Source organism: Sapajus apella, unplaced genomic scaffold, assembly GCF_009761245.1.
Source record: "Sapajus apella isolate SASKATOON/1434 unplaced genomic scaffold, GSC_monkey_1.0 scaffold22, whole genome shotgun sequence".
In the NCBI taxonomy this organism is placed as follows: Eukaryota; Metazoa; Chordata; class Mammalia; order Primates; family Cebidae; genus Sapajus; species Sapajus apella.
Genome location: NW_022436962.1, coordinates 17,788,372 through 17,815,715, shown reverse-complemented (window position 1 = coordinate 17,815,715; position 27,344 = coordinate 17,788,372). Strand labels below are relative to the sequence as shown.

The window sequence follows — 27,344 nt, the reverse complement described above, 5'->3', positions numbered from 1 at the left end:
TGGCTTCGAATTCAGATTTCACCATTCACTGCTTTACACCCTTTGCAAATCACAAATGCTTTTCAGGTTGCTTTCGCATTCTTGGGAAAGGGTACACTTTCATTTTCATTTTTTAAATCAAACTAATTTTAAGAGTTCTACTTCCAATTCTTAAAGTAAAAAAGATGAGCCTTATTTTGAAGTCTAATTGCATCTAAAATATCTGAAACCCTTTAAATTATTATCTTACATATACTAAATTTTCAAAAGGATCCTTAGCTCTTGGAATAAAATTAGCTCCTGACATACATCCTTCTCATCACTTGAAATTTTCCTGTGCGATATTAGACTGCCTCATTGGAAATTGAAGAACATATTATTTAATGCTTACCAGAATAAAAACAGTGACTAAAAAAAGAAAATCCTGCGATGTCTTCCAATCTCCTGGCTTTAAACACCAGCTAATCATGATGGCTGCTAAATTCCCATCTCCAGCCCTGATACGCATGCAACTATCTTACTGGCATGTCCATTTTTTGTCTAATAGGCATCTCATGTTAACATATCCAAAACCAGACCTTCTATCTTTCCTCCCCAAACCCTGTGCTATCCATTTCAGTAAATGACTCCTTTCATCCAGCTATTGAGGCCAATTATATTGGACTCATGTTTGACTTCTCTGTCTTGTACTTCTAGTCCAATCCCTCAGCAAATTTTGATGGCTGCCACTAAAATACATCCAGATGTTATAGTGAACCCCAAGTTTCCCTTAAAAGAATCTATATGTCAGTATGTTCAGCTCTCTTATTCTTTAAATCTCTATTTTAAAGTTTAACTTCCTTGTAATTCCAGTAAATAACCTTCTCCACCGGTTCATCAGTAGTTCACATCTGCTCCCCTCCCCCATCCTGACTCATTCTTGTCACGTGGTTACCCCTGGCTACCTGCTCTGACAGGCCCATAACCATCCTTCTTGCCAAAACACCCACCCTGCCACTCCAGCTCAGACCCCTGCTCTTTTTAAAATAGCCAATTGGGATTAGTCTAGTTTGTGCTATCTAACCCTAGCCAATAGGGAACGACACAGCAGCAGGGATGACCCCCGTCAGGCATAAGTATCGCTTCCCCCCTTGTCCAAGCATGAGGCCACCATCATTGCTCCAACTGGGCGCCCCACACCCTTCTATAGAAGTAAACTGCCTTGCTGAGAAGACACATCTTCGAGTGCTATTTCTTTTGCGGCATCAAAATTTTACTTATAACACAGACTTGTAGACATGGCTCCAGAGACTTCCTACCATGCCCACCTTCTCAGGTCATGCCATCATCGTTTCTTACCTGAAATATTTTAATAGCTTCCTACTTGTATTCCTGCTTGCTCTCTCACCCCCCTCCTCCCCACTCTGTTGGTGCCACACAACACCTACAGCAATCTTTCTAAAATGTGCACCTTATTCCATTCTGACCGTGCTCAAAACCATCTAGGTGCTTCCCACAACCCCCTTTAAAGTATAATTCAAAGTTCTCATCATGAATGACAAGGCCTGACATGATCTGGACCCTGAATACTCTACAAAATATTTTACCTATCACTCTTCCCCTCACTTATTCAACTCAGCTACACTAATCTCTTAGCTCTTCTTTTAATATATTGGCCTACTCAGCTCAGGGCCTTATACTTGCTCTGCCCTCTGCCAGAGTTAAGCCTCAGCTCAAATGTCTTCTCATCAAAGAAGTACTGCCTGACCAACCTATCTGTAATAACACCTTCACTGCTCGCCCATCATTCTTTATCCATTTACATGATAGAGTTTTTTGCAAAGCACATTTCACTATATTATGTTTTATAATGCATTTGTCTAAATATTGTTTTCTATCTGTTTCAAACCAATTCCCATTCCATGCAAGATCTATGACTTCATGCACTTTGGTGATTACTATACCTCCAGAACCCAGAACAATGCCCAGGACATGTTGACATTTTGTTAAAAATGTATTAAGTGAAAACATGGTAAATGAGTAAAGTGCTCCTGTGCTCCATTCTGTTCCATGTGTCTGTGATTTTTTTCCTACAATCTTTCATAGAGAGACTTCCATTTTTAATCCAATTTATGTTTTCCTTCAGTAATAAATGATAGTATAAGGACCATAAAATAGTAGGCTGCAGTGTCATGATATTCAAAAGAATATTTCTCTTTAATAAAAGAGAAATGAGTTACATTCTGTATCTTCTGCATATAGACCACAGATATTGTACTGTGTTTTAAAAAAACTTCACATGAGCAAGTTACAATAAAACTGAATTTATGACTTGAAATATTCTATTTTTTTATACACAGCTTTCCAGGGATATTCAAATTTATAAACAGGTTCCATCAACATAGTCTAATTTTTCATTAGCTCTGAAGAAGTTTTATAAATCATCTTTTGATCAAAAAAGAAAACATTATTATTTTTTACCAAAGTGATTTTTCCACTGTCATATTCTTTTGTAAATGGCAGATATCTGTATATGCTGTTAGGTTGGTGCAAAAGTAATTGAGGTTTTTGCCATTACTTTTAACTGTAATTACTTTTGCAACAACCTAATAATAGAATACAGTCCTGTGAGTATTTTCATACCGTTGTGTGTATGAAATGTATACATTGTAGTTTATTTTTGCAGTTTATGTCAAAAGAAATAAAATAAATCTTATGTCAAAATAACATTATTATTCCAATTACCTTTTTATAACAGAATTTTGTTAATAAAAATGATATAATTCAATACATGATTTAATATTTCAATAATTGAAAAAGAGAGCAGCAGTGTATATGTATATGTTATATCAGAAATATGTTAAGAATATCTTAAAATGTAGTAATAATTCATCAGAAGGAATATTTTAATTCAAATAACATTTAATACCTAATAGATGAGCAGTGTGCTACTAGATATCTTTGCATACGATACCTTCTTTAATTATTGCAAAACCACAAATAGCAGCTATTATTTCCATTTTACACCTACCACGCTTGAGGCCTGGAGTTTATGACCCAAGTCACTGCTTCTGAATTGTGTTTAGAGCCCAGGTTGTGTTGATGCTCTTAAATCTATATAAAAGATTTCTGAAGTATGTGTTGAAGATGAAGTGTGAAGAAAAAATGGTAACTTCTATTTAAATTTATTTTGATAATTCATCTTATTTTGTATTCTTTATTGTAGCTTATATTGAATGCATATTTGTATTCAAATGTTTGGGTTTTTATATACACATACATGTACAAATATATGTACTCAAAATCTTTTTACAAATGAAATACACAATCAAAAATGTTCAAGGACTTTTTCTTCTTAAGAATTTGATGCCACTCACACTACCCGACTTCAGACTATACTACACAGCTACAGTAATCAATACAGCATAAAACTGGTATAAAAACAGACTCACAGACCAATGGAACAGAATAGAAAACTCAGAAATAAGATCGCACATCTACAACCATCTGATCTTCAACAAACCTGCTGACAAAAACAAGCAATGGGGAAAGCATTCCCTATTTAATAAATGGTGCTGGGAGAACTGGCTAGCCATACGCAGAAAACAGAAACTATACTCCTTTCTTGCACCTTATATAAAAATTAACTCAAGATGGATTGAACTTATATGTAAAACCCAAACCTATTAAAACAAACAAACAAACAAACAAAAACCCCTAGAAGAAAATCTAGGCAATACCATTGAGGACATAAGCACAGGCAAAGATTTCATGACAAAAATGTCAAAAGTAATTGCAACAAAAGCAAAAATTGACAAATGGGGTCTAATTAAACTAAAGAGCTTCTGGACAGCCAAATAAACTATCAGCAGAGTACACAGACAACCTACAGAATGGGAGAAAATTTTTGCAATCTATCCATCTGACAAAGGTCTAATATCCAGAATCTATAGGGAACTTAAACAAATTTACAAGAAAAAAACAACCCCATTAAAAACTGAGCAAAGAACACAACAGACACTTCTCAAAAGAAGACATTCATGCATTCAACAAACATGAAAGAAAAGGTCAACATCACTGATCATTAGAGAAATGCACATCAAAACCACAATGAGATATCACCTCACACCAGTTAGAAGGGTGATTATTAAAAAGTCAAGAAACAGCAGATGTTGGTGAGGCTGTGGAAAAATAGGAGTGCTTTTATACTGTTGGTGGAAATGTAAATTAGCTGAACCATTGGGAAGACAGTGTGGTGATTCCTCAAAGACCTAGAACCAGAAATACAATCTGATCTAGCAATCTCATTACTGAGTATGTACCCAAGGAATATAAAAATCATTCTATTATAAAGATACATGCACATGTATGTTCATTGCAGTACTATTCACAATAATAAAGACATGGAATCAACCCAAATGCCCAACAATGATAGACTGGATAAAGAAAATGTGGTACATATACACCATGAAATACTAGGCAACCATAAAAAGGAATGAGATCATGTCCTTTGCAGGGGCATGGATGGACCTCAACACCATTATCCTTAGCAAACTAATACAGGAACAGAAAACCAAGCACTGCATGTTCTCACTTATAACTGGGAGCTGAACAATGTGAACACATAGACACAAATAGGGGAACAACACACACTGGGGCCTTTTGGGAAGGACAAGGGGAGGTAAAACATCAGGATAAGTAACTAATGCATGTGGAGCTTAATACCTAGATGATGAGCTGATAGGTGCAGCAAACCACCATGGCACATGTTTACTTATGTAACAAACCTACACATCCTGCATATGTATCTTGAAACTTGAAATAAAATAAAATAATAACAAATGAAATAAAATAATTTGATCTCTCACACTCTGAATGGAAAAGCAGGCCGATTACGCAACTGAATTATTTGACTTTCAATTCATTTTAAGTTTTGTTTCTCCAAGAACCCAGAAGACAAAAAATAGATACTTTGAGGCCACTATTTGTTAAGCGTTTTCCACAAGTTGTTCATCAGAACACTAGGTCACTCATTTATTCATTCCAGAAAAATTGAAGGTGCACAAACTGTGTGAGTCCGTGAGAACAGGGAAGACAAATTTCAACAAACATTGATGGAACATGGGGGTAGTGCTACAGGGCCAGGAATGTAGTGCCCAAATGAACAGTAGGTAGATGAGGAGAGAGGCTTCCCAGAGGAAGGTGGTTGTAAGCTGACATTTGAAGGATGAGCCAGACTGACAGCGATGAAGAGGAAGAAGAGAGTTGCTCTCAGGGAACAGCATGTACCAGGCCTGGGAGAGAGACATCACATGGCATGATCGAGGAACTGAAATATATTCCGATTGGGAGAGCAAGGTGAGGTGGGAAGAAATGAGGTTGAAGGAAAAGATCATGGATGACTTATTCCTCCAGTCTCTTCATGCATTTGGAAATTTTGAGCACCTGCATCATGGCAGGCTCTGCACAGGTGCTAGGGTTTCACAAAGTAGACATGGCCCCTGCTCGCACTGAGCTTACTCAGTACTGCTGGAGGAGAAATACTGAGTTTACTGTGGGGAAATAAGAAGCAGAGGCACCTCAATTTTACTTAGTAAACAAGGATTCAGGGAAGGCATCCTGGAGAATGGAGCCTTTAAGAGAAAATCTATAGAATGAATAAGAATTAAAAAGACAAATACGATCTAGGCCAAAGCAGGGGGAAAAACAATTTAGCTAAAGAAGATGCCAAATGCTCTAATGATAGGTACAAAATAGGGGAAATACAGAGTTGAGTTTGTATTTTGTGGATCATTTGAAGTTCATGTACTCCATGAACTCCAGGTTGTTTTCTGCTGTACCAAAACTTTTCTGAGTCAGGCTGATCTCCACTTTCAACTGATACATGTTAAGGGCAAGCAAACCAATTCTAATAACCTAAGAAAAAAATATTTTAAAAAAAAGTTTTGTAAAATAAATTATTTAATACAGTTCAGTGCCAAATATAAATTCTTCTAAACTGAATGGAATCTCCTATATCTCCTTGGAGAGGATAATGAGAGCGGCCAGTTTTGTATGTGTGTGTTTGTGTTTTGCGTGTGTTACTATTTCAAAAGTCAAAACATTTCTTAATGTAGACACAAACTGGATAATATGAAATCTACATACATTAGAACTAATAGAAAATGTATGTAGATTAAATTGACTCATGTATCATTTATAAGAGTTATATCTTCTGATATTTATCAGCACACCAAGCACTCTAGCTTCCATTAAAATATAACATATTAATAATTGTAAGAGCTTGATATTAGTCTTAGTTGAAACGAATATAGCATGACTAAAAATGTAACAGTAATAATGACTGTCTTCAGTTCATTTATTCGTTCTACTAATATTTACTATTGTTTGTGCCTACTGTTTACTAGGCTCTGGTTAAGTAATTAATGGAGATCTCTGAACCATAATATTAAAAAAAAACAAAAAAAAAAAAGAGAAAGCCTATTTTTAATAATGTTAGAAAATAGACATTATAATGTTATCAAATACTAATTGGGTATTGTACTAGATGCTGAGAATATCATGGTAATCAAGAGATGAAAATTGCTTACTCCCATGGTACTTATAGTCTGGTGGGGAAAGAGTTCTTATGTTAAATGACCCTTACACTTTCTTCTTAATTCTTCACTTATAAGAGATCAACACATATCGTTAAATTCATGACCTTGAGAGCCAAATGCTAAAGGATGTGGGACACGTTTATTTGTTCACCTGAAGTTCATTGAGATCCTGCCCACATCCCCTGGTACTTACTTAGTGTCTTAATTCAGGCCAGCGGTGCCCAACTGTAAGAAACTGCAACTCTCCTCCTGACGGCATTTTTTTGGAGTAAACTGAGATGGCCAGAGCTAGGAAGTCAACACTCTCAGCAGCAGACTTCAGACAGTGACAGTCAGCAGTTGGAGGACAGGCCTCAGCCACCTTGCTCCTTGGGTGAGATCATTCTGAAGGGTTCCATATGCATATCATCTCCTGGAAATCCCCAGAAGAGTTAGGTGCCAATTGGCCACAGTGGCAACTACTCATGAATATACTCTGAGTCCGTGTCTTCTTTCCTGTCTCACTTCTCCATTGCCCCACTAGTGCTACCTAGGAACACAGGTCCCAAACAAATCACTTGATTCCTCCTGCCAGGGTCTCCTGGGGGAACTCCGGTGAATACATTCTCAAATTAGTATCTTTCCTTTCATCCTTTGCTAGATCAACAGGAATATAATCACTGGATAAATTTCCACTAAAGGACTACACAAAGTAATTTTATTAATTTGTTTTTTAAGTATATTCTTTCACCAAACAGTAACTATCTATTCAATTTTCAGGAATTTAAGGAACTATCTGTTCCTTAAATTACTATTTAAGGATAAGGTATGTTTTGTGATAACTTTTCTACAGTTATCATTGCAAAAAAAATTCTTGAAGACCAGAAGTATATATCAGAAACATTACCAAGTTGATATTTTTACAATGTGACATAAAATACAAGCATGCTGTAAGTTTATATTAATAGGTGAGCTTTTTTTAAGAAATAAGCAAAACAGCATGACAGCAACAATTTGTCTCATTTGTCACAAAACTTGTTCATTCCTCTTTGTCCCTTAGCTAAAAGCTGAGTCAGGTCTTATCATAGTCTGATTGGAGAAGTATAAGTTTTAAGGAAAGTATCCTACAACTGAAGGAATAGTAGAACCTGGCAAATATTCTAGCAGAAGCTGGAAAAACTTGTGGGAGTGGATTTTAACAATGTAGAGTAGAATCAGGGAACTCAGAATACATGGCTGGATGGGGAGAATTTACTAAGGAACACTAACCCTTCATTCAGGATTTAATAGTTTGTCAAGCAGGCATAGAAAGGTTCTTAATGGTTTGGTGGCGCAGCTCTTTGAAGTCCAGACTTGATTTTGGCCTACTGCAAATGAAATGAAATTGATAGAAAATCTTTGGCATAATTGAAGAAAATATTAGAAGGCATAGGGAGGTAGAAATGTTAGAATAAATTTACTGCATATGGTTCAAGAACCTCCACCTCTTTTCCAGAAGAGAGCCTGTGGGAGAGCCTGTATCTATTGTGATTCTTTGAAAAGGGCAGAAGTATCTTTGAGAAATTTCATTCTAGACTTCTTTTGTTACTCAAGGGTTATGGTGGGGGTTGCTACATGTATTTGGACTCCTCAATATCAATAGGGTTGGTGGGATCTTGGAATGCAGAGACAATAGTGGTACTTAACTGCCAGAGGCAAGATGGGCTGACTTACTGCATGCGGAACAAGAAGGGAATGCCAATAAGAATGTTTTGACGTACAATCTATGATGGTGACTAAGAGATCATGATACTCCTAGATGGAGAGCAAACTACATTATTAAAATAACTGCTTTATCGAGATAAAAATTAACATTTCAAGGGGTGGATCCAAGATGGCCGTTTAGGAACAGCTCAGGATTGCAGCTCCCAGTGAAAGCACAGAGGCTGCTGCAGGTGATCCTGAGGCAAGCAGGGACTGGAGTGGACCTCAGCAGACCTATAGCAGAGGGGCCAGACGGTTAGAAGGAAAACTAAGAAACAGAAATAACCTCATCATCAACAAACAGAACTTCCACTCAGAGACCCAATCTGAAAGCCAGCAACTACAAAGACGACAGGTGGATAAATCCATAAAGACGGGAAGAAACCAGCGCAAAAAAGATGAAAACACCAGAAACCAGAATACCTCTCCTCCTACAAGGGATCACAACTCCTCACCAGCAAGGGAACAAGGTTGGATGGAGAACGAGTGTGATGAAACGACAGAATCAGACTTCAGAAGGTGGGTAGTAAGAAGCTTCTGTGAACTAAAAGAACATATTCTAACCCAGTGCAAAGAAACTAAGAACCTTGAAAAAAGATTTGACGAAATGCTAATGAGAATGGACAAAATAGAAAGGAATATAAGTGAATTGATGGAGCTGAAAAACACAACAGGAGAACTTCACGAGGCATGCACAAGTATCAACAGCCGAATTGACCAAGCAGAAGAAAGGATATCAGAGGTCAAAGATCAACTCAATGAAATAAAACGGGAAGGCAAGAATAGAGAAAAAAGGGTAAAAAGGAATGAATAAAGTCTCCAAGAAATGTGGGACTACGTGAAAAGACCTAATCTACGTTTGATAGCTGTACCTGAATGCGACGAAGAGAATGAATCCAAGCTGGAAAATACTCTTCAGGATATTATCCAGGAAAACTTCCCCAACCTAGCAAGGCAGGCCAATACTCAAGTCCAGGAAATACAGAGAACACCACAAAGATATTCCTCAAGAAGAGCAACCCCAAGGCACATAATCGTCAGATTCACCAGGGTTGAAACGAAGGAGAAAATACTAAGGGCAGCCAGAGAGAAAGGTCGGGTTACCCACAAAGGGAAGCCCATCAGACTCACAGCAGATCTCTCAGCAGAAACCCTACAAGCCAGAAGAGAGTGGGGGCCAATATTCAACATCCTTAAAGAAAAGAACTTTCAACCCAGAATCTCCTATCCAGCCAAACTAAGCTTCATAAGTGAAGGAAAAATAAAATCCTTTGTGAACATGCAAGTACTCAGGGATTTCGTCACCACCATGCCAGCTTTACAAGAGCGCCTGAAAGAGGCTCTACACATATAAAGGAACAGCCAGTACCAGCCACTACAAAACCATGCCAAATGATAAAGAGAATCAACACAATGACGAATCTGCATCAACTAATGGGCAAAACAGCCAGCTAGCACCAAAATGGCAGTGTCAAATTCAGAAATAACAATATTAACCCTAAATGTAAATGGACTAAATGCCCCAGTCAAAAGACACAGACTGGCAAATTAGATAAAAAGCCAAAACCCATCGGTGTGCTGTATCCAGGAAACCCATCTCACATGAAAGGATACACAAAGGCTCAAAATAAGGGGATGGAGGAAGATTTACCAAGCAAATGGAGAGCAAAAAAAAGCAGGAGTTGCAATTCTCATATCTGATACATTAGACTTTAAAGCAACAACGATCAAAAGAGACAAAGCAGGACATTACATAATGGTAAAAGGATCAATGCAACAAGAAGAGCTAACAATCCTAAATATATACGCACCCAATACAGGAGCACCCACATACATAAGGCAAGTTGTTAATGACTTACAAGGAGACTTAGACTCCCACACAATTACAGTGGGAGACTTTAACATCCCATTGTCAATATTAGACAGATCAACCAGACAGAAAATTAACAAGGACATCCAGGACTTGAACTCAGACCTGGACCAAGCAAACCTAATAGACATTTACAGAACTCTCCACCCCAATTCCACAGAATATACATTCTTCTCAGCACCACATCACACCTACTCTAAAATTGACCACATAATTGGGAGTAAATCACTCCTCAGCAAATGCAAAAGAACGGAAATCCTAACAAACAGTCTCTCAGACCACAGTGCAATCAAGTTAGAACTCAGAATTCAAAAACTAACCCAGAACCGCACAGCTTCATGGAAACTGAACAACTTCCTCTTGAATGTTGACTGGATAAACAATGAAATGAAGACAGAAATAAAGATGTTCTTCGAAACCAACGAGAATGAACACACAACATACCAGAATCTCTGGGACACATTTAAAGCAGTCTCCAGAGGAAAATATATAGCAATGAGTGCCCACATGAGAAGCAAGGAGAGATCGAAAATTGACACCCTATCGTCAAAACTGAAAGAGCTAGAGGAGCAAGATCAAAAAAACTCAAAGTCTAGCAGAAGACAAGAAATAGCTAAGATCAGAGCAGAACTGAAGGAGATAGAGACACAAAAAACACTTCAAAAAATCAATAAATCCAGGAGCTGGTTTTTTGAAAAGATCAACAAAATAGACAGATCACTAGCCAGATTAATAAAAAAGAGAAGAGAAAATAACCAAACTGATACAATAAAAAACGATCAAGGGGATATCACCACAGATTCCACAGAAATTCAAACCATCATCAGAGATTATTACAAACAACTCTATGCACATAAACTAGTAAACGTGGAAGAAATGGATAAATTCCTGGACACTTGCCTCCTCCCAAGCCTAAACCAGGAAGAAGCCGAAACCCTGAACAGAACCATAAAAAGGTCTGAAGTTGAGGCAGCAATTAAGAGCTTACCACCCAGAAAAAGCCCAGGTCCAGACGGGTTCACAGCCGAATTCTACCAGATATACAAAGAGGAACTGGTACCATTCCTTCTGAAACTATTCCAAACAATACAAAAAGAGGGAATTCTTCCCAAATCATTTTATGAGACCAACATCATCCTGATTCCAAAACCCGACAGAGACTCAACAAGAAAAGAAAACTTCAGGCCAATATCCATGATGAACATAGATGTAAAAATCTTCAATAAAATACTGACAAGCCGATTGCAACAGCACATCAAAAAGCTTATCCACCATGATCAAGTAGGCTTCATCCCGGGGATGCAAGGCTGGTTCAACATACGCAAGTCTATAAATGTAATTCATCACATAAACAGAACCAAAGACAAAATCCACATGATTATCTCAATTGATGCAGAGAAGGCCTTTGACAAAACTCAACAGCCCTTTATGCTAAAAACGCTCAATAAGCTAGGTATTGACGGAACGTATCTCAAAATAATAAAAGCTATTTACGACAAACCTACAGCCAATATCACACTGAATGGGCAAAAACTGGAAGCATTCCCCTTGAAGTCTGGCACTAGACAAGGAAGCCCTCTCTCACCACTCCTATTCAATATAGTACTGGAAGTTCTAGCCAGAGCAATCAGGCAAGAAAAAGAAATAAAGGGTATTCAAATAGGAAAGGCGGAAGTCAAATTGTCTCTATTGGCAGACGACATGATTGTATACCTAGAAGACCCCATCGTCTCAGCCCAAAATCTCCTGAAACTGATAAGCAACTTCAGCAAAGTCTCAGTATACAAAATCAATGTGCAAAAATCATATGCATTCCTATACACCAATAACAGACTTAAAGAGAGCCAAATCAAGAACGAACTTCCATTCACAATTGCCACAAAGAGAATAAAATACCTAGGAATACAACTAACAAGGAACGTAAAGGACCTCTTCAAGGAGAACTACAAGCCACTGCTCAACGAAATAAGAGAGGACACAAACACATGAAGGAACATTCCATGTTCATGGTTAGGAAGAATCAATATCGTGAAAATGGCCATACTGCCCAAAGTAATTTACAGATTCAACACTATCCTCATCAAGCTACCAATGACATTCTTCACAGAAATGGAAAAAAACACCTTAAACTTCATATGGAACCAAAAGAGAGCCCGCATAGCCAAGTCAATTCTAAGCAAAAAGAACAAAGCGGGAGGCATCACACTACCAGACTTCAAACTATACTACAAGGCTACAGTAATCAAAACAGCATGGTACTGGCACCTAAACAGAGATATAGACCAATGGAACAGAACAGAGGTCTCGGAGGCAACACAACATATCTACAACCATCTGATCTTTGACAAACCAGACAAAAACAAGCAATGGGGAAAGGATTCCCTGTTTAATAAACGGTGTTGGGAAAACTGGCTAGCCATGTGCAGAAAGCAGAAACTGGACACCTTCCTGACACCTCACGCTAAAATTAACTCCAGATGGATTAAACACTTAAACATAAGACCTAACACCATAAAAACCCTAGAAGAAAATCTAGGCAAAACCATTCAGGACATAGGTGTAGGCAAGGACTTCATGACCAAAACAACAAAAGCATTGGCAACAAAAGCCAAAATAGACAAATGGGACCTAATCAAACTCCACAGCTTCTGCACAGCAAAAGAAACAGTCATTAGAGTGAATTGGCAACCAACAGAATGGGAAAAAATTTTTGCAGTCTACCCATCTGACAAAGGGCTGATATCCAGAATTTACAAAGAACTAAAACAGATTTACAAGAAAAAAACAAACAAGCCCATTCAAAAGTGGGCAAAGGATATGAACAGATACTTTACAAAAGAAGACATACATGAGGCCAACAAACATATGAAAAAATGCTCATCATCACTGGTCATCATAGAAATGCAAATCAAAACAACATTGAGATACCATCTCAAGCCAGTTAGAATGGCGATCATTAAAAAATCTGGAGACAACAGATTCTGGAGAGGATGTGGAGAAATAGGAACACTTTTACACTGTTGGTGGAAGTGTAAATTAGTTCAACCATTGTGGAAGACAGTGTGGCGATTCCTCAAGGACCTAGAAACAGAAATTCCATTTGATTACTGGGTATATATCCAAAGGATTATAAATCGTTCTACTATAAAGACATGTGCACACGAATGTTCATTGCAGCACTGTTTACAATAGCAAAGACCTGGAACCAACCCAAATGCCCATCGATGATAGACTGGACAGGGAAAATGTGGCACATATACACTATGGAATATTATGCAGCCATCAAATACGATGAGTTTGGGTCCTTTGTAGGGACATGGATGAACCTGGAAACCATCATTCTCAGCAAACTGACAGAAGAGCAGAAGATCAAACACCACATGTTCTCACTCATAGGCGGGTGTTGAACAATGAGAACACATGGACACAGGGAGGGGAGTACTACACACTGGGGTCAGTTGGGGGAAAATAGGGGAGGGACGGTGTGGGGTGGGGAGCTGGGGAGAGATAGCAAGGGAAGAGATGCCAGATGTAGGTGATGGGGAGGAAGACAGCAAATCACACTGCCACGTGTGTACCTATGCAACAATCTTGAATGTTCTTCACATGTACCCCAAAACCTAAAATGCAATAAAATAAATGGAAAAAAAATTAACATATCTTGAAATTCATCCTTTAAGGTGTACAATTCAGCATTTTTTTGGCATATTCACAGAGTTGTACAAACATCACTACCATGTGATTTTAGAACATTTCATACCCCCCAAAAAACCCCATACCAATTAGCAGTTGCTCCCCATTTCCTCTTTTCCAAAATGTCCTGGCAATCATTAATCTACCTTTTATCTCTGTGAATATTCTGTGAATAAATGGAATCACACAATACGTGACCTTTAGTGACTGACTTCTTTCACTTAGTGTAATGTTTTCTATCTATCAGTAGTTTCTACTTTTGGCCGCAATAAACATTTCTGTACAAGTTTTTGAGTGTTGTATGCCTTCAATTATCTTGCGAATAAAGTTAGAAGTAGAACTGGGGGGACATAATGTTACTCTATGTTTAACATTTTGAGGAAGTGCCAAAGTGTTTTACAAAGTAGCCATACCATTTTACAATCTCCCAGCAACTACAAGGGTTCTAGTTTCTCCACAATTCCACCGAGACTTGATAATGTCTTCTTTGTTATTTCAGCTGTTCTAGTGCATGTGAAGTTGTATCTCATTGTGGTTTTGATCTGTACTTCTTGATGATTAATGAGGCTAATTATCTTTCCAGGTGCATGTAAATTATTCACACATTTTCTTTAAAGAAATGTATATTCAAATCCTTTGCCTATTTTTAAAGTTAATCTGTCTTTTGGTTATTGAGTTGTAAAGAGTTCCTATATATTGTAAGTATAAGTCTCCTGTCAGATATGATTAGCAATTTTTCTTCCATTATGTCAGTTAACTTTTTAGTTTTTTGGTGGTGTCATAGCAGCACAAAATGTTTTACTTTAAGTCCAATTTATCTAATTTTTCTTTTGTTGTTTATGCTTTTGGTGTCATATCTATGAAACCATTTCCTAATTCAAGATCATAAAGATTTCCTCCTGCATTTCCTTCCAAGAGTTTAACAGTTTTAACGCTTACATTTAAATATATGATACATTAATTTTTATATATAGTGTGAGTTAGGAATTCAATTTCATTCTTTTAACGTGAATATTTAGTTTTTCCAGCATTGTTTGTTGAAAATACTTTCTTTCTCCTCACTGATTATCTTGGCACTCTTATGGAAAAAACTAACTAACTTTTCACTTGATTTATAAAATCAAAAATATCAACCAAATCAGCCACCACAATAGAAAAGAGTGACCTACACACTGTTTCAAGATCTAAGTGTTTCCAAGAATCAAGTCTATTCATTGAAGTAGAAGCTGAATCACTTAAGGAAGGACCTTGAAATATCTCCACAAAGATACACAGTGTATATTATTTCCATCTTTTCTCATTGAGATCTGTAATTATTCCTTAGCATGAACTAGGTCAAGGGAAATTCACAGATTTTTTTAATAACGATTAGATATATAAGAGAACATGATATCAAGAGATTTCAAATGCAATGCCATCCTTGTTTAAATAAGAGTTTATGGAATCCAAATGACAAGCTGTATTTTAACCAAAATCTGTTGCACATCATTCAAAGGTCCAGAAACCACCACCATACACTCCCAATGTTATTTCCCCAGTTTCCTTTGTATAATTGAGATGTATATACTTAGCACTTGACAGAACCCTCAGCTGGTTTCCTAATCTGTGAAATAACGGCAGAAAGAAATGACAACAGAAGTTCCTTAACTGCCACATCCTCCACACTAAGAAGCAATACACCTAAAAGAATCACAAATTTTAGAGCCACCATGAAAGATTTGAAAGATATAATCCTGATGATCTTTGTCATATCTCCATTGAATGCAATCCCCAGATGGGTTACATAGGATGGCAGATCAGCCAACACTAAAGCAGGTGATATCCATAAAGAAAGCTGCTGTGCCAGGTGGGTATCTTTACTGAAATAAATCAACACAGACTCTGGCAGATGATATGTGTTTATTACGTTGGCAAATGATTTCTTCATGATTACCATCCATAGGGAAGATCAAAGTAATTCACTTTTACAGAGCAAGGACAGCAGTATACCATCATCTTAACTCAAGAGTAGGTGAACAATCTTGCTGTAAATTACAATGTAGCCCACAAGAACCTTAATTATCCTGACCTCATACCAGTCTACTATATTAATGGCAACATACTAATTTGTATCTGGTGACAAGTCCAGAAATGACAAGGACCCATAATATATCTAATAAGACACATACATACAAAACAATTGGAGTAAAATCCCACAAGGTTCAGGGGCCTGACACTTCTGTGAAATTTCTAGGTATACAATGATTAGGGGCATGCCAGAATAACTCCTCAAAAAAAGACAAAAAGATAAGCACAACATTTGGTAGACTCTTTTGGACTCTGGAGAAAGCAGATGCCATACTTGGGGATAACTCATTTATCAGATGAACTAGAAGGATGCCAGTTTTAAGTAGTCCCCAAAAAGATTTGGTTCCTCAGTTTGTACAAGAGGCTTAACTTTGAAGCAGAGAGGGACCAAGACTATTTTATCTTTAGACTTACTCTGAGAAAACCCTCCTGAAAACTATCCATTAATACTACCAAGATTAAATCTATAAATCTAAAACTATACGTATGATCAATAAATAATCTTTCATTAAATTAAATCATCAATATTTTGGTTTTCCCTAAGCCCAACAATGCCTGATTTTTAAGGATTCCTTGCTAGCTCGGAAGAGAACCCAAAAATTTTTTAAATATTTATACTAAATCAAGTTAGATTTGACATATTCAACAATATGAATGTCAATTGGCATTTTAAAAATTGTATTTAAAGAAAGTTACTTAGGAAATATTCCACTATAAAATAGATTGTTATTCTGACAACTAGGCTATTTTCCAAGAATAAAGCAATGTAGAGTGGATCTTTTGCCATTAGAAGGAAATATGTCACATCATTATGTCATTATGACATGACAGCAGTAATACAACAGGATTCATTTTTGATTTTTTATTTTTTTCCAAATACCTAAAATTTATTAAGCATTTATATAGAATATTTATTTTTTTATAAATGATTAACTTATAAGGTTTTACCACCTTCAAGTAACTTTAAAATTCAGCTCATTTGGTTCTCACCATCATTCTGTAAAGTTATACTACTATTACTATCCTAAGTTTATATAATAGAAATCAAAAGTTTAAACTATTTAAGCAATTGTACAGAAAAAAAAAATCACTGTGTTTCAATGATAAGATTAGAATCCAGACCATCTGGCTTCAGATTTTGTTCTCTGATCACCTACTTTAAAGGCATTAATGACAAAGCCTTTTCTAATCTTCCAACTGACATGATATCTTCCTCCTGTACATTTTTAATAGCTACCAAGTATATAATATCCATTTACTTAATATTATTTCCCTTATATTCAGTCTTTGTTGGTCTACAGTGCTTTGATTACATACTTCTTTTGAAAATTGTAATGGGCTATCCTTTTTAATACTGTCTTATTTACTCTACTAGACTCCTAAGTACTGGAAATGTGACTTGAGATCCCCTTGTTTCCTCAAAAATTGATATACTTCCATCCAATGGGTCATTTAATCTTTTGGACTAAAACTTCTCCCAGAGGGTGAACACTTGTCTGACCTTGGTCATTATCTTTGATCTTTCATTTCTCAGTCCTCTAAATGTCATGAGGAATCCTTTTCTTGATAGTGGAGTCCTGAGATTACCATTCCTTACCTGCTTAATATCTGAGTGACTTCCAAACACCAAGTAATTGTCCTTCAGATCTGGGAACACCACTATTCTTATCTTAGACCAGATCCAGACTCCACCTCTGTTTTAATCCTCATTCATACATTTCTCTTTCACCACCGCCATCCTGATGTCTAATGATGGGGCTCAGAACACAATACCCCAGAATATACCACCTTGGCATATTGAGTATTTTAAGCTAAAGGAAATTGAGAAAACAATGAAAGCAGAAAAGTCACTCTCTGACCTTCTCCCACCTTTCTCCCGTGAAGCAGGCCATGAAGGAACTCTCTGACCTATCCCCCTGAGAGAAGGTCATAAGACCTTCATTCCAGAGAGATTCTGCCACCCTATAACTAGAAGGCCAAGAACAATCTGAAAGAACAGGCCTTACTAACACCAAAAGGTTATTACCATTAAATAATACCTTTTGGTTTTACCATTACATTTCTGCATGACTGTCTACAAAAATACGATTTTCCCTGGATCACTGGGTCTTCATTTCTGAAGGCGTCTGTGCCAAGTAAAATATTAAATGTGTGTGTAAAAGGTATTGTTAGCGTAGGTGAGAAAAAGTAATATCTTTTCCTTGCCCATTGCAAGGTTCAAGGATGATACCCCTAAACAAAATATACCTAGCAAAAAGAGAGTACTTCTACAATGTACACATGAACTGATTTATAAATAATGTGGAGACCCCAATTTCAATGTTCCAGTGACTTAGTTGCTGTTCTACACCAATCAATCAAACATCAACTGTTTGTGAAACACTAGCGGATTGGATCACACTATACCAGTCACTCTGCTAGTTATCTATATGCCAATTGATACTAGAACTTAATAACTTTTTATTCTTTTTAAATTTCTTTAAGGTTGTTATCTCCTTTGTGAAGTTATACACTACAATATAACTGTAGTACAATGATGTATGGTGGGGTCATCTCAAAAGTTTAGTTCTATCATACCATCTTGTTAAAATCCTGCTTATTTTTATGTGGGTTGTTACTGCTACCTGACACAACAGGGAAGTAGCAAAGTATGAGATAACATCATACTTCTCTGCAGACACACATCATATATTTGAAGAGGCAAGATGAAATACAACTTATATAATTAGATTAATTCCAGTCTATATGTTCTTCTATTAGGAAGTAAGCTCTTGAAGATCAATTACTAGGCCTTATGCATTTGTGTCTCCTCTATATAACCATTTGTTGAATCGAGTAGACAATAATATAAAACTAAAGCACTAAAGTAGGTAGTATAAAACAATCCTTATGGAATTTGGATGAGGGATACATTCTAACTTTTACCACTGATTATAGGAAACTTGCCATTTTCCTTTTGTCATGACATTAAGGTAATATGGGATAGGACTCAAAAATAGTAAAAAGGAACAACACACAAAACCTCTCATTGCTTTAAAGTGACTCCATGTCCTTTAGAGTTGTTAAACACTGGTTTAAGTTCAGTATTTCTTATTGTACCCCAAACTTACATTGTGTCTATTTTGGAAGATATTTCATGGAGGTATACCTCAAGGAAATTACTTGCCTTTCTTTCATATATCAACATGGATTATGTCCACATGGCTCTGTTCTAAATAACTTAGTAATATTATTTGAAATACAGGAATCTTTAGTCTCTTTTCTATCTGAAGCTCCAATTATTCAGTTCACCTTACATTACATTTCAAAAAAACAAAAAGCATTACAATCAGCTTGGTAGCAAAATGATAAATATTTCTTCAGTTGGTAGGGATCTAGGCTTACTCTGCTTCTTATATCTTCTTCATATTGGTTATTTTTATACTCCCTAAATGTCAAAATGCAAAAAAAAGTTTAAAAAAAGTTTTATTTCTGTTAGTAAGAGCCTCAGACAAATGTATTTGTAATACCCTTCCTTCTCAGAAAGGATTTGAAATGTCTTACTACAAAATGAAAGAAAGGCATAAAATACAATTAACATAATGGAAATAAAAATTGGAAGTTAGAATTGAAAACAGTAAGGAAAGCATGGAGCCAACACAGTACGTGAGGTTATACTGTGCATGAAGTTACAATACGTGAAGTTACACTACTTCATTATAACTTTCCTAGCAACCAAGCCTAAAAGGAATACCCAGTGTGATATATGATTTTAAAATTCAGAGAAGAGGAAATAAACAAATTCTTCAAAAGACAACTCTAATAACTGGTCCAAAAACCTAATCATTTTCCAAAGTACATTAAGGGAGAAGTCATGTTTGGCCATTGCTTTAGCTCAACAATTACTTATGAAGCATTATTAAGAATTTGATTTGTTCAAGGATTTACACTAAGCATTATATTGAATATCAAGATGTCAAAAACTCTATCTAGTTCCAACTGCAGAATAAGATTAATCCAACTGGGCAGACAAGACATGTGCTTTTAAGGGTAACTGATGACACAAGTCTAAGTATGATAAATGTGAAATGAATTGTGCAGACATTCAGAGTTGGAGAAATTGAGGGGAACAAGAGACTTTTGTGTCAGACTCAAGATAACCATAAGACAAGAAATTCTGGAGAAATTAGGCCTGGGATGTGGGCAGGCAGGGAAGAATGGCATTGGGAGTCCTGTGGACAAAAGTAAGGTCAGAATCCACGTATCAGGGAAAACTGGTTGTCACAAATGAGTGTCAGTATCCAAGAAACCTAACAAAATATGGCATTCAAAGATCCAAGTCAGGCAGAAAGACACAGTGAAAGTAAAATCCAAAAATACATGCCCCTGTCAGGTTTCAGTCTTTCAGCCTGGTATCTAGAAAGAAGCGAAGAATGAAGTTTCATCCAAAAGGCTTGAAGCCTTGCCCGGTTTTGAACAGACCACTTGGAGTGAGTGGGTTAAAAGGGAGTAAGAATGGGCGCCTCCCAAAGTGAGGCAGTGCTTGCCAGGAGCTGGAGACTGCTCAGAAAATCAGCTCTGGGGCCACTTTTTGGGAACTAGTAACTTTCAAACTAATTCCAGAATATCCAGAGAATAACAAATCAGTAAGCAAAGGAGCTGGAAGTCACTGCATGTGAAAACTTATTTAAAGAATTGAACAAGTTTCTCTTAAAGGTTAAGAGACCAAGGGGAGCATGATAGTTGCCTTCAGGTTTTCTAAGGGTCACCATGTAATATAAAGGTAAATCATTTTATTACACATTTGTATATAATGTATTGGGTGTCAGGTATCAAATACATGGTTTCAGTTAAAATTTTTCTTACTGAAGATAATCTGTTTAAAAACAAGTGAATTTTCCATCCCAAGAGGTAGAAATTGGATGACCACCTTTCTGGAATATTGTCGGTGATAATCTGGCATTGATATGATGCCTTATGCAGGAACTTCACTTTCTGATAGCTTCAGTTCTATCTTCTTTGAAGTTTCAAAGTTCAATACTACAGAACCAATCAAGCAGTATCTTGATACCTCTTAAGTGCACCAATTTATAGTATATCTGACAATACTTTACACATGGGTCACAGAAAAGATGTGTAAAGATGTGCCTGATCCTTCTGGCTTGAAACCCTTCTATTTCCAGAAAAAGAAGTTTAAAAGAGATCAATTAACTTGTAAAAACTCACAAGGGCACAAAATCAGTTAGCGACAGAGCTGCAATTCCAACACTACAAAGCTTCGGCAATTTTCTCCATTCTATCATTCTGCCCCCTCTTGCTGGAGTAGAAATCCATCAGAGAGGTATATGGTAAGATGAGTGCAAAGCTAGAAGGCATATTCTTGTTAAATAAGAGCCTGCCCAGGACACAAATTAGTCCTTTTTGAAACTATGGTACTTCCTCAGAGAACACAGACATCTGATTTCCTGTTTGCCCTGTTCATACAGAGATGAATGGAGTTGTCACCAATGCTGGATACCTAAACCTTAAGTGACACTCAAGACAGTCCATCAGGGAGGATGAAAATACTTGAATTTCTTTATATTAATTTTAATGTGATCTGTGTCTAATCATGTGTATATGTTTCTATATATACTCAATGCACGATTAGAGAATCATAGGTATATAGTCTGTAAATTAATATACATACATTGAAGATACATGCTCTAGAAGAAATCAGAAGTGTTTGGAGAGCACCATGTTTTTTTCTGTATACATTTTGTATCACAAGCATATTTCAAAGCAAAAACTGTTTCTATTACAGATTACGAGAAAGATTCTATTTTAGTGGTAAAAAATACTGGTTTTAAAATAAGCTATAAATAAGACATAAATAGGCATCTGTAATAGTGACTATATCCCTGTGTTGTTGCATTCACATAATTTTTGTCTGGGTTACACAAAACAGAAGCAGCAAAGAGAAAAAAAACTACGCATCTCTGATCATCAGGTTTGATTGGCCAATTCGAAAGAGTTCCAAGGAAGAAAACACATGAGGGATTTTCCCCAAGGCTCCAAACTGCAGAGCAAAAGGAGAAAATCGTAAGTGATGGCTCAATTTCCACCACAGGGGCAAGGGTCCTGGACCTATAGGGACTGTCCTTGGGAGACACTGTTTGTATGGAATCAAGTCAACTCTTAAGTAACTCCACAGCCAGCTGGAATGACAAGCCTCAGTCATGGCTCTGCATACTCTTGGTAGCTGGGCTTTGCTGTTGATTGACCAAATGTGTCTGAGTAAAAGTGAAGTATCTAGGATGTCTCCCAGATCTCCAGTTTGTGCAGCGAGGGAGATGGTGATACCATTCAGTAAGAGAAGAACCAGAGGAAAATGAGTTCATTTTTAGCAAGTTGAGTTGGAGGTATAAGTAGACCATTTGTGCCAGTTCTCTGAGCCCCCAAATCCACCCTTCTTGCTCTGAGATACTGAAGCCAGACCCCGTAAACATTTCTCCTTTGCTAGCTGGCTCAGTGTTAGGTTTTGTCAACAGAGAGCCCTGGAAGGATACTGCAAGGCCATAACAGCAGGAGAGCCCCCCCACCTTCCTATTTCAGTGTGGCTTTTCTTTGGATATGACAGCCAGTAAATCAGCATGTGGAAAGCCAGGGACACTCACCTCAGAAACCCTCTCAGACCACCTCCAGCCTTGTGCCTTCTGGCAAGTTTTCCAGCACTGCATGTTCCTCTGGCAGCCACATCTTCTCCCAAGAGATCTGGACTTCGGTTTCAGAGAGAGGTGGAAAGGACAGCTCTTTTAAATTCTTATTATTCAGTTTTTCACGCTTATACAGCCCTAGAGGTTGTAGCTTTCAGCATTTACTATTTCTCTACCCCTACAGCCCTCTTTTCCCTCATATTAGCACTTAATCATCTTTTGCTAGTTAATTCTGCACATTAAAAATTTTCTATCTAAATTACTTGCGTGGTTTTTAACTTTTAACGGGACCATGACTGATACACTACCCAAGCGGAGATGCCTTTAAAAAGCTAGAGATGTAGTTTTAAAGAGACAGAGCTTTGAAAGGAAATTCTTATTTGGGCGTCTCCAGAATATTGCTGGTATTTGTTTTTATGTATTTATGCATTTATTTATCCATTATTTATTTAATATTTTTGGCTGAGTACAGGAGACTTTATTGCTGGCACATGACAAAGTGGGGATCCCTGGGCTCCTCCCTCTTCAGGGGGTCTGCATGGAAACTGTGAGGAGGGGAGATTCTCAGTGTGGTGGGGAACTGAGCATAGCAGGAGATCCATAGCAGCTGAAGGCCTCTCTCTTCCTCTCGTGCTCTTGCTGGTGCTGGTGGTCTGGGCGTCTGATTCCTCAGAGGCCAGGTGGACCACGAAGTCCACCACTCTGTTGCTGTAGCTAATTGCATTGTAATACCAGGACATGAGCTTGATGAAGTGGTCATTGAGGGCAATGGCAGCCTTAGCATCAAAGGTGGAGGAGCAGGTGTCACTGTTAAAGTAGAAGGAGACATCCTGGTGCTCAGTGCAGCCCAGGATGTCCTTGAGGAGGCCCTCTGATGCCTGCTTCACCACATTCTTTGTGTCATCATATTTCACAGATTTCTCCAGATGGCAGGTCAGGTCTTGTACCAACATGTTGGCAGTGGGGACATGGAAGGTCATGCCAGTGAACTTCTTGTTTGACTCAGGGACGACCTTTCCCACAGCCTCAGCAGCATCAGCAGATGTAGGGATGATGCTCAGGAGAGCCCCATGGCCATCACACCACAGTTTCCCAGAGGGGGCATCCATGGTCTTCTGGGTGAGGTGACAGTGATGGCATGGACTGTGGTCATGAGTCCCTCCATAATTTCCAAAGCTGTCCTGGATGACTTTGGCTGGGGAACCACTCGGTGGTAAAGGTGACATTGCTGATTATCTTTTATACTTCTCATACTTTATGACCATCATGAACTGGGGGAATCAGCAAAGGGAGCAGAGATAATGACGCTTTTGGCTCCCCACGCTATGAGCCCCAACTTTCCCCATTGTAGTGAAAATGCTGGTGGACTCCACAGCATAATCACTACCAGTATCTCCCCATTTGATTTTGATGGATCTCACTCCTGGAAGATAATGATGGGATTTCCATTGATGACAAACTTCCTGTTCTCAGCCCTGACAGTGCCACGAAACTTGCCATGGGTGAAATTATACTGGAACATGTAGACCATGTAGTTAAGGTCAATGAAGGAATCATTGATGGTGACAATACCTACTTTGCCAGAATTAAAAGCAGCCCTGGTGGCCAGGTGCCCAATATGGCCAAAACCATTTACTCCATCCTTCACTTTAACCATGATGTCTCAGGGATGCAGCTGGCACTGCACAAGCAAATGTGGCTGTCTGCCAAATGGGAGGAGCAGAGAACCACTGATGGTATTTAAAACTAAAGAGTGGATGGTTACTATGAAGAATGTAAATAGTGAAACTATAAGGGAGCTAAGGAGAGAGCCCTGGGACACCATCATTTGTGGGACAGGTAGAAAAAGAACAAAATGGGAAATTGAGGGAATGGAGGAACAGGCACAGTGAAACTAGGAAAAGAAGCTGAGAAAGATTTGTCTTAGAAGTTAAAAAGGAAATCAGGGGAAGCCAGAGGCAGAGAGAATTTTAAAGAGTGATCAATAATGCAAATATGACAGGGTTGTAACTCAATTCAGTTAACTGAAAACTCAAAATGAAGTTAGGAGTAGTCTTTTCAAGAACAATTTTAGTACAGTGGTTTGAGAAGTCAATAAGAAGAGAGCAAGTAGGCACGACAAATTAAACCACTTTTTTTGCTAAACTTGAAACAGAGAGAGTAGCATCTGGCACAAGGACTTCACAAAATCAGTGCCTCATCTCTCTTCTAGTTTATGTTCATTGTAAATTGGGCTGATTTGAGTTAAATGAATTATCTGTAGGTTCTTCTACCCTTACATGCCTCTTCAGGTATTTGGTTTTGATCTGATCACTGCTCACTTAAATTATCATTAGAAAATGAACAACAAAAAAGAAAAAACATAGGAAGCTAAAGGCAAGTTTTGTTTTAATCTACCAGCTCTAGAAGCTAGCACTAGCTAAACTTAATTGTGTTGCATTAAACCATCTCAAAACTTTTTGGTTCATTCATTACAAAACTTAGATTTATCTACAGGTTTTATTTAGCTCTTCTACACACATCTAATATCCTTAATATCATGCCATTGACTTCATTGACCACTACACCATGGTTAATGCAGTGGTGCCAGTGCAGACATTTAATAAATTCTGTGGACCAGTGAGAGTTTTCTATATCTGTTGCTTAAAATAGTAAAACATTATTTTCAGCATGAATTTGATGGTGAAGTATACCAAATGGTTTCAATTATGATTCCATGTTCACATGTTCATAACTTGATTGAAAAAAATGCCTTTGGACTGAAACTTTCCATTCCATGTTCTAACTCCACCCAAATATAGTTATTTTTTCTCCTCTGGAAAATCTGAGGGAATCCATATGATCACTTATGAATGTGGAAAAAATGCACTCTTTCAAATGTTTAATTAAATAAAAGGATTGACAATTACACAATATTTAATATAAACTTCCCATACATATTTATAAAGACCAAAATATAAATCTAGTAGGCCTCAGAAAAGAGAGGTGTTTACCCATTTAGAGAAAACTCTATTTTGAATGTTTGCTAATTTGAAACTCAGAACTGTCTTATGCAAACACAATAGTAATTTTCACATCAAAAGTGATACATTGAAGTGGCACTGTTGTCTGGGGTAAATACCTGGAGTTCATTGTCTCATGCCAAGATGATTAAGGACATGGACACACACACATATGGAGTGGGTTAAGGAACAGAAAGTTTAATAGGCAGAAGAAAGGAGAGAAGAGAGCAGCTCTTTCTCTCTCTTGTGAGAGGGAGGCATCCAAAAGGGAAAAGGTGGCCCGTGGTGGACCACAGCAGATTTTATAGGCAGGCTTCAGGAGGCAGTTTCTGATTTGCATAGGGCTTACAGATTCGTTTGACCAGGTGTGATGTTTACATAGAGCCCAGGGAAGGCGGTTCACCCCACCCTAATCTTACTATGCAAACGGACTTTTCACTTGACCAGCACCATCTTATCTGCTCCTTACGGTACACATAGCTGGCAATGGGAGGGAACCCATTTTGAAGATGTCTAGTCCCAGGTAGCTTTTTTTTTTTTTTTTTTTGCCAGCATTCATGGGTGCAAGCTTCCAGCTTGCTTGTCTAAGTTTGTAGCTCAATTTTACAGGCTATTCTTTGTTAGAAAATGATTTTGGGTCTACTTTTCATTAAAAAGGAAAACCTTACTAAGGACTCCGATACCCTCATTATTTGCCCTAGTAGTTTCCTTTTAATGCCTATATCATATTCAATTGCCTTTATAACTACTGACTATTAATTTTTGCTAAATAATACAAGATATACTTTGGATATTTGTCCCTGCACAGATATCATTTTGAATTGTTATCCTCAGTGCTAGAGATGGGGCCTGGTGGAAGGTGTTTGAATCATGGGAGCAGATCCCTAATGTCTTGGTGCAGTCTTCACTATAGCGAGTGAGTTCTTGAGAGATGTGGTCATTGAAAATTGTATGGCATCTCCTCTCTCTCTCTCTCTCTCTCTCTCTCTCTCTCTCTCTCTCTCTCTATGTGCATTCTCTGTCTGGCTCCTGCTTACACTATGTGATATACCTGTTTCCTCTTCGCCTTCCACCATGACTGAAAATATTCTAAGGCTTCACCAAAAGCCCAGCAGTTGTCAGCACCATGCTTCCTGTAAAGCCTGCAGAGCCATGAGCCAATTAAACCTCTTCTCTTTATAAATTATCCAGTCTCAGGAATTTCTTTATAGCAATGCAACAACATCCTAATACCACACATGATGAACCAAAGACCAGATCTGAGAATGGAGATTGTTTTCCGAATTTGCCATGCTCTGTATATAGTGTGTGCTCAGTAACTATTCGCTACCCAAATGCAATTTGTGAAATATGGGAAATAATTTTTTTAGGGCTTAAAGTTAATCTAAGCTTCAGAAGTGACTTTTTATCTCTTTTTTCTTTAAATGCAGAGAAGAAACAGGAGTGTGGCTTTCCAGAGACACCAATAGAAGAGAATGTTATAAAAAAGGGTGATTTCTCATTAAAGTGAAATATATTTTCATCTATGGATTAGAAAGTTATTGGTTATTCCAGAGGCAACAGTTTCAGGAAAATAGTGGGAATCATGAGCCAGAATGTGATGCTTTGCAAAATGAATTGGAGGGACAAGGAGTAAAAGCAGTGAAAAGATAATCTTCTTTAACCTCTACTTCTACATTGTGTAACACATCATTCAGAGGAGGGTGTTTAACATATGTGAATTGTTAAAAGCAAACACACTGTATCTGCTTCCAAGCCC

The 27,344-nt window shown here is 37.6% G+C and overlaps 1 pseudogene; it reads right to left on the bottom strand.

Annotated features, from left to right (window-relative positions):
• Positions 1 to 23,032: 23,032 nt before the first annotated feature.
• LOC116559082 lies at positions 23,033 to 23,835 on the bottom strand (annotated as a pseudogene).
• Positions 23,836 to 27,344: the final 3,509 nt, after the last annotated feature.